General features: G+C 40.2%; 1 pseudogene; it reads right to left on the bottom strand.

The window, feature by feature from the left end:
* Positions 1–213: 213 nt before the first annotated feature.
* LOC101590383 lies at positions 214–564 on the bottom strand (annotated as a pseudogene).
* Positions 565–8489: the final 7925 nt, after the last annotated feature.

Raw genomic sequence — 8489 nt, 5'->3', positions numbered from 1 at the left:
TTTTTTTGTCAGACAGACATTTATTGAATATCAGAGTCCGAGTGAGTGCCTAGGCCAGCCCCGCTACCCCTCTGCAGAGAACCCATGATGTGAGCTCCTCTTTCCGGACGGCTTTCTGGGAGGGTGGGTGTGGCTGGAGATATCTGCTCATACAAAGGGTCTGCGGGGACACACAAGACAGTCCAGAGTGGGTGGTGTACCACACAAGTGCATTTATTCATGTCGCAGAGTGAACGCTGCTGATGGAGGTGTACAGTGACATTCTGTGCTCCCATCTAACACAGCTTGCTTAAATTTACAGGCAGACTGAGGCTTCATCTCGTGGGTACTCAAGAGCTGGTTAATGGAGACCGTGAGTAGGTGCAGGACTTGAACCTTTTAAGGCTTTGCTTCTTTTATCTGCACTTCTGATTTTATAAACAATGAAGCTCATCAACCCCATTCCTATCCAGATCTCCTGGTAGACTTGGGTATAGTACGGCTTCATAGGGACCCAGACATTTTTAATTAAGCTTTGAAGCATCTCTGCAGGATCAACCGCCCAGGCCTTGGTGGACACCGCTCACCCCGATTTTTACTTTTTTAATATGGTCTTCTGAATGGTTGAATATTTTATGTGGCTGCATTACCCTTTTAATTAGAGCAAAGTAAGTTTTCACATCAATAAATGACTTATTATTGGAGAAATTTCCTCTAAGAAGACTGTCACCTTTTTAATAAAAATTTAAGTTTATTGGTATATAAGTTAGGTATCCGTATTGAACATAAGCGTGACAGGGAATTTGCATCTGTCCCTGATATATCTTTTTTTTTTGGAACCGGGGATTGAACTTGATATATCTTAATTCCTCTTTTTTCTCATTCTCATCTTTTCAAACCTCCTTTCTTTCCCTATTCCCAAAGCCCAGTTTTCACTCTTTCTTTTTTTTTTTCTTCCTTTCCTTATTCTCCTCCCTGTTTCCCTTTTCCTTTTAAACAGTTCCCTCATATTTTACCGTATCTACTGTACATTTATGTTTTCATTGATATTTTCAGTTTCTCACACCAGAGATAGTATAATATTTACACATGTGTGTCTTGTCTATTTCACTTATAATCATGGTCTCAAGGTGCATCCATTTAGCTATATATACCTCAATTTTATCCTTTTTTATGGCTGACTAATATTCTATTATATAAAAAAGACATCTTTTTTGCACACTCCTTGGTTGATGGGTGCTTGGATTGCTTCCAAGATTTAGCTATTACAAACTGTGCCGCTGTAACTATATGTGAACATATATCACTGTGGCATGATGCTTTTAATTCTTCTGGGAAGATACCAAGAAGGGGACTAGCAGGGTCAAATAACATTGCTAAACTTAGACTATCACTTTTAAGTCATACAGATATTAGTAAAATTTAAATATTTATTTATTTATTGTGTGTGTGTGTGTGTGTGTGTGTGTGTGGCCAGCTCAGCCCACCAGGGGGCGGGGCTGGCTGGCATGTGGTGCTGGGGGTTTGAACCGCGGTCCCTGTGCTTTGCTAAGCTTGTTCTAAGTAGGTGCTTTAGACCACTGAGCCATCTCACCAGCCCCTTAAGACATTTTCTAAGGCTATGAAAACTTTATTACTAAGAAGAAAAACTTCCTTCGGAGGTGCTAAGCAACCTGTTCTGAAAGAGAGATAAAAATAAAATTAAAAGAAAACTAGAGTTTGTAAAACATGAGTCACTCTTCCTGGGGCTGAGCAGAAAGTAAAGCAGCAGCTTCCTTGGGGAAGGCCAGAGCACTGACGTGCAGGAGCAGCCTTTTTTTCTCCGAGGCTGACAAAAGAATGCAGTGTAGCCTAAAGACCCCCAATGGGCAGTTTGCAAGTTTTTAACGCTGTGGTGTCCTTGCTACAGCTAAGAAATCCATTTGAGGAATTACTGGAAGCCACTGAGCTGCTTCTTCGCTCCCCTCTCAGCTTTTCTCTTCCTCTTCTCCCTTGCCTCCTCTTCCTCCTCTGTCTCTCTCTTCTCCTTTTCTTCTGTTCCTGGCTTAGCACGTGGCACAAAAGAGCTTCAAGTGTGGTTACTGTTTGGCTGAACTCATCTGGCCTGTGCCCGGACCCTTAGTGAATAGAGGCGAGGGCTTTGATTGCTTCAGTACCAACCTATCACCGTTTCCAAAGAAAGATAGTGTTGGTAGGCAGGTTTTTTTCTTTCTTTCTTTCTTTCTTTTTTTTTTTTTTTTTTTTTTTTTTTAATGCATTTGGTCCAGGGTCTCACTACGCAGTTAGAACTCATAGTAATTCTCCTATTTTCAGCTTCCCCAGCACTGGGATTACAGGTGTGCACCACCACGCCCGGACTCCATGGCCAGCTCAGCCTGCACTGGGGTTGCGGTTGGTGCAGCATGTGGTGCCGGTGATTGAACAGCGGTCCCTGTGCCTGCCTAAGCTTGCCTAAGCAAGCACTTTAGTCTGCTGAGCTATCTTGCTGGCTCCTGGAAACATGTTTTTTTTTTTTTTGTTTTTTGTTTTTTTTTTTCAGATAAATAGGTTATCATTTTCTAGGAAAAATAAGGATGAAAAGCCCATAGCATGTTTATAATTGCACCTAGTTTTGGCCCAAGATAATTGTCAGTTTCTTATTTTTCTGTGAGTAGCTCATGAATCCTATGTATATGAATATTCCAGAGTAAGGCAAAATTACAAAACAGGTGGTTGCAGCACTTTATGAGCCTTGTTCCTAAACAGTTGTTTAGTTCCTGGTGTGTACTTTGTCTCAACTAAAGGAAGAAAACCCACTATTTGTTCTCTTCCAAATCCTCAAGCTTTTCTCATAGGCAGGAAGACCAAAGATGAACAGACTATGTGCCATTATGCTCTAAGAAATTGGAATTAGAGAACAGTACTCAATAGCACTCTTTTTTTTTTTTTTTTTTCAATAGCACTCTTGAGGGATTGAGCCAAGGGCACTGTATCACAGCCCTTTTTATTTTGAAACAGGATCTCACTAAGTTGTGGTGCTGAGGTGGAACTTGGGATCTTCCTGCCTCAGCTTCCAGTACTGAGGTAATAGGAGTGTGCCCATGTCTGGCTTGTTCCTCTTCTGAGGGCACCTGTCAAATAGGGCCTTACTCTCATGACTTCATTTCAATTTTTTTTTTCAAAGTTTTTTTTTTTTTTTTTTTTTTTTTTCAGAACCAGGGATTGAACTCAGACCCTTGCACTTGCTAGGGAAGCACTTATTCCACTGAGCCATCTCCCCGGCCCCAGACTTCATTTCAATTTAACAATTGCCTTCAAGGCTCAGTCTCCATGTACAGTCACAGAGAGATGCGCTGCGGTAGACATCATTCAGCTCACAGCGTAGAGTAAGATCTGGGATTACGTCACAACATTGGCTCGAACTCCACGAGGGCATGCAAGGCGTCTGCCTCACCTGCTGCGGTGCTTCTAGCGCTTCGCGAAAGGCCCTTGCGGGTAGATAGTGTCATTCTGAGAGATTAATGGGTATGGCGCCTGGAAAGTGATCTGGGAAGAGGCTATGTCAGTGGTGGTGACAGGGGAGGGACCAAGCGCTTAAATTCGGGTGGAGGGATTGAAGGGAAAGAGAGGCGATGAAACAGTGGCATGGTGGGTAGGGGAGAGCTGTGAGCAACTAGCGTTCCTCCGCTAGGTCATAGGGAGGCCGCTATCCACTTAGTAAGAATGGGGAAGTTGAGAGAAGTTGGTCCAGTGCACTAATCTTCATTTTGAACTGAGATGACTGTTAGGAATGACGTGTACACTGTGAAACTGAAAGGCCTCAGAGCTGCGCCCAGGTGTTTCCTGAGCGTTCTCTCAAGATGTGGCGTTGCTCTTCAGCTTCAGAGCTCCAGTTTCCTTACCACCGTACCCTACTTCGGTAGCACGAAGAGACTTCTATGGACAAGAAATGCCCGTTTATTTCTCTGTTCCTCCTAATACTACTCCATCTTTTATTTCTGGTGACCACAACAGAAATAGAAATTGTGGTAATGCTGGAAACCACCCTTCTAGGGCACTACTGGTCTCTATTTCAAAATTCTTTTTCTTTTTCCTGACCACACTTTTATCTTTATAACACTTAAGAGAAATGACTCAAAACTTTCCTTCCCAGTTCCCTAGCTGAGTTGTTTACGAATCGAACTCTGCACTTATAAGCTGGCTACTTTCCGAAAAAGCTCGTACTCACATCGTTCTCACTTTGTATCAGCTTTTTGAACATGCCTAGTCTCTCTTTTGAACAAACTATTCTTAGCCAACATTAGAACAGAAACTCGAAAGGTCATTAAATAGAGTTTAGACTAAGTGAATTACGCCTACTAAGATTTAACAATAAGAAATTACTAGTTTGTTGTGGATAACTTGAATATTTTCTTTCTTTCTTTCTTTCTTTCTTTCTTTCTTTCTTTCTTTCTTTCTTTCTTTCTTTCTTTCTTTCTTTTTTTTTTTTTTTGCGGAACCAGGGATTGAACTCAGGCCCTTGCGCTTGCCAGGGAAGCGCTTATTCCACTGAGCCATCTCCCCGGCCCCTTGAATATTTTCTTGTAGTTTTTTTTTCCTAGCTGTTCTCAAAGGCCAGGAACCAAATTCGATGTTCAGGAATGTTTCTCTAAAAGACTATACGTCATTGTTCCTTACGTGTAGGCACTGTTTTGCATCATCTTAAGTACAAGGTTATTTTGTTTTGTTTTGCTTTGTTTGAGAAAAGTTCTTGCTTTGTAGTTGGGTCTGTCTTTGAACTCTCCATGTACCGCATGCCTCAGAACTCCCAGCAATCCTCCTGCTTCAGCCTCCCAATTGCTGAGATCACAGACGTGTACACACCTGGCTCAGATTTAGATTTTTACCATGAGTTAATGCAATAACAATTTTAAAATAATGCACATTAATGCCATCAACTTTTGCAGAGTTGCTACCTTCTATGTATTGAATTTGTATAGTTTGTTGAATTTTTTTGCTACTCTTCTTAAATACTTTATAACAATCAGTGAAAGTGAAATAGCAGTTACTAACAAAAACACACTATAAGTGTAATAAAGTTGAAGTAGAAATTGTAGGATATCTTTTTTTAAAATTTAATTAATGTGTTTGGTACAGGGTCTCACTATGCAGCTTGGATCTAGTGATCCTCCTGTTTTCAGCCTCCCAAGCTCTGGGATCACAGGCGTGCACCACCACACTCAGACTTGGTTGCTGGTTCAGCTCGCCCTGGGGGTGGGGCCGGAGTGGCATGCAGCACGCAGGACTGGGTATTGAACTCTGGTCCCTGTGCTTGCCAAAGCAGGTGCTTAGTCTGCTAAGCTATCTTGCTGGCCCTGAAATTGTAGAATATCTAAGTTAGGATGAAGATTCAGCTGCTTTAACATAGGCCAACAGGAACAAAAGCAAGATGAGATTTTGTTTTCTACTGAGTAGTTTGATTGCTTACATAATGCTGATATGGTAGCTCTTTAGAGTTCAGTTGTTCCTGAAAGTTTAGCCTCATCTTCTTGGTCTTAGATGGCGTGGCACCAGGTCCAAGATATAGCTATGTAGCAAAGAGGAAGAGCAAGGGGTAGAATAAGAGACACATTTTCCATTTAAGGGACACAAACTGGAAGCTGTACATGCTACTTCTTCTTACATTCTTTTGGCCAGAGCTTAATTATGTGGACACTCAGCTACAAGGAGGCTGGGAAATATTTTCAGCTAAATTTAGATTCTTTTTTTTTTGGCAGAACTGGGGATTGAACTCAGGCCATTGAGCTTGCCAGGGAAGCACTTATTCCTCTGAGCTATCTCCCCGGCCCTAGATTCTGGTTTTTAAGAAAATATGAAAAGCCTGGCTGTGGCATGCCAAAAATTGATACTTCAGTCTCAGATTAGTGTTCACTGGACTATACTGACTGACTCCATCTCGGACTGTGAAGGAAAAATAAAAGTGAAATTATGCATCAGCAAAATGCTAAAGATATATTGTCAAAAAGCTACTTTAAAAAGTGTGGTAGGGGTGGCCAGATAGCTCAGTGGATTAAAGAGCCTGCTTAGGCAGACTCAGGGACCTGGGTTCTATACCCAGCCTGCTGTGCTGGCCCTGCCCCCGGGGTGCGTTGAGATGTTGAATGAAACTGGGAATGGTGGTCCACCCGTAATCCCAGCGCTAGGGAGGCTAAAAACGGAAGGATCACTATGAGTCCAATCTGTGTAGTGAGATCCGGAGGACCCTGCACAAAATACATAAAATTAAAAAAAAAGTGTGGTATAATAAAAATTTTAAAGTGCGGTGTAATTGTCTATTTTATGTATATTATGGATCTCAGCAAGAGAAGCTTTTATAACTTGAAGTGTATGGTTTGACTTTGAATACACTTAAGAGTCACATGCTTTGTAAAATAAAATTATGAACAGCCTAGTTGTATGGAAATTTCTTACTTGTCCTTTTTCTGAAACTTTATGGCAGAATCAGTCTTCCTGAGAAGGCGAAATGCTTTGCATATCCAAGTTTCAGCTATGCATATATTATAACGGCTTCTAGTACTTTCTAGAAAGACCTTCCCCACTGGGCCTTAGAAGGCACAGTTGTCAGCCAGTCATGGTGGTATAACTTAGTGATTTAGCAAGATCTTGTCACAGAACAAAACAAAATAAAACTGGCTGTCAATATAGTGCAGTGTGAAGACTTTTGGTTCAGTTCCCAATAACACACACATACACACACACCAGTTGTCCCTCAGCATCTTTTTTTTTTTTTTAAATTAATTTCAAAAGCTTAAGGGAACATTTACATTTAAACAAAGTGGTAAACAGGTGTCTTGTAAAAGAAAAAATTCATGGTGTGAAGTTTTTCATTTTAATTCTTGAAGCAACCCCCCGCCCCCCAGCTATTGCCTTAGGAAAGGGAAGGGGAAAGAAGAGTGTTAGGGTACAGTGTCAAATCAGTATCAAACTTGAAAAGGTCAAGTCGCTTTTGTTCGGCTTTAAATTTACAAATATGCTTAAAAAAGAGGAAAACATTGCATTTCATGTTCAAATTTACATGGCTGGGGCCCCAACTTAGTTTCTGAAATGGCTTTAGGTCACAGCAGATCTGTCTCTAAGGTCCAGACCAGCTAGTAGAAGTCTGCAAATGGTAACTGCACATTTCTACGTCTCTTGGGTTACAAGGGAGCGAGGTGCACTTCAGCCTTTTGGGATTTTCACAGAGACTATTGCCATGAACCAGTAAGACAACAATTGCAATGTATTTATTAATTATTGAAAGTGTCCTACTGATTGGTTTTGAAATTGTCTCATTGCTATTTGTTTCTCAATAAAATTATTTTTTTTCCAAAGTTTTATTGGTAAACAGATAGCAATGAGACAGTTTCAAATCAAATCGGAAGTACAGTTTCAACAAATAATACACTGCATATATTCTTCTTAGTGGTTAATTGCTGTACAAGATGCAGACTTGTGATCCTATTTACAAACACCATTAGAACAAATCATTCTATTCATTAAGAGATGCAACTATATATCTATCCCAACCACTTAATAAAATTATTTTTAAAAAAAGAAATACTGTCCTTATAGACATGTCAGTAATTCTAGCAAAAGCGTTTTGTTTATTCCCAGTGTATAAGTAATGGTAATAAAGACGCCTCCATTGTAATCACAAACTATTCCTTTTTTTTTTTTTTTTTTGGTGGAACTGGGGATTGAACTCAGGCCTTTGCGCTTGCCAGGCAAGTGCTTACTTCACTGAGCCATCTCCCCGGCCCCCTACTATTCCTCAAAAAATACATCCAGCTACCAGAAATGTAATTTGGGCATCTGATTTTAATAGCAAATTTGGGGAGAGAAGGTTAACTATGGAACAAAAATAAATGAAATAATCAAATGCAGAGCAATGGGCCTATGACATTAGACACACTCCACAAATCTCCCATCTGTTGTTTTAATCTAAGGATTCTATTGCTAACTTATACAATAATTTGGTTACTTACCTGAGAAGTTAAAAGTCTTGAAAGTGGCAAAAGCAAATGGAGAGCCTCTCTTACTTGTACTATGTTATCAAGTCACTTTTCCTGGGTAGCCCTGGTTATTACATCTTTAAATCCTAAGTTATACTGCCTCATCCTGTAGAAATCTATATATACATCAGATTTGGCTGTATTTCACTAACAGGGATCTCCAGATTTATCTTTGAAAATATAACCTCTGTTTTAGTTTTAAATAACAATAATCATTTAAGTGCAACTGACTCAAAATTCCTCTCTATGGGGAGCAAAATTCTAGAAAAGTCAGTAATGGACTCAGCCTCCAAAGGACAATCACCGTGTCAAAGACTACTCATCCCTGGAACTTAAAATATTGATTTTTTTTTTTTGTGTAATCCTTTCACAGCATGCACATACATATGTATGTATACACACGGATACATACAGGTACATGCTTATTATGCATACACATGTCTATTCAAATGGTAAGATCCCATATTTAAAAGGTGTATCCCAACATATGGAGAAGAGTAA

The sequence above is a fragment of the Octodon degus genome, unplaced genomic scaffold (genome assembly GCF_000260255.1).
Source record: "Octodon degus isolate 3935 unplaced genomic scaffold, OctDeg1.0 scaffold00118, whole genome shotgun sequence".
Lineage (NCBI taxonomy): Eukaryota > Metazoa > Chordata > Mammalia > Rodentia > Octodontidae > Octodon > Octodon degus.
Note: the sequence above shows the minus strand (reverse complement) of the source record. Positions and strands in the feature narration are given on the sequence as shown.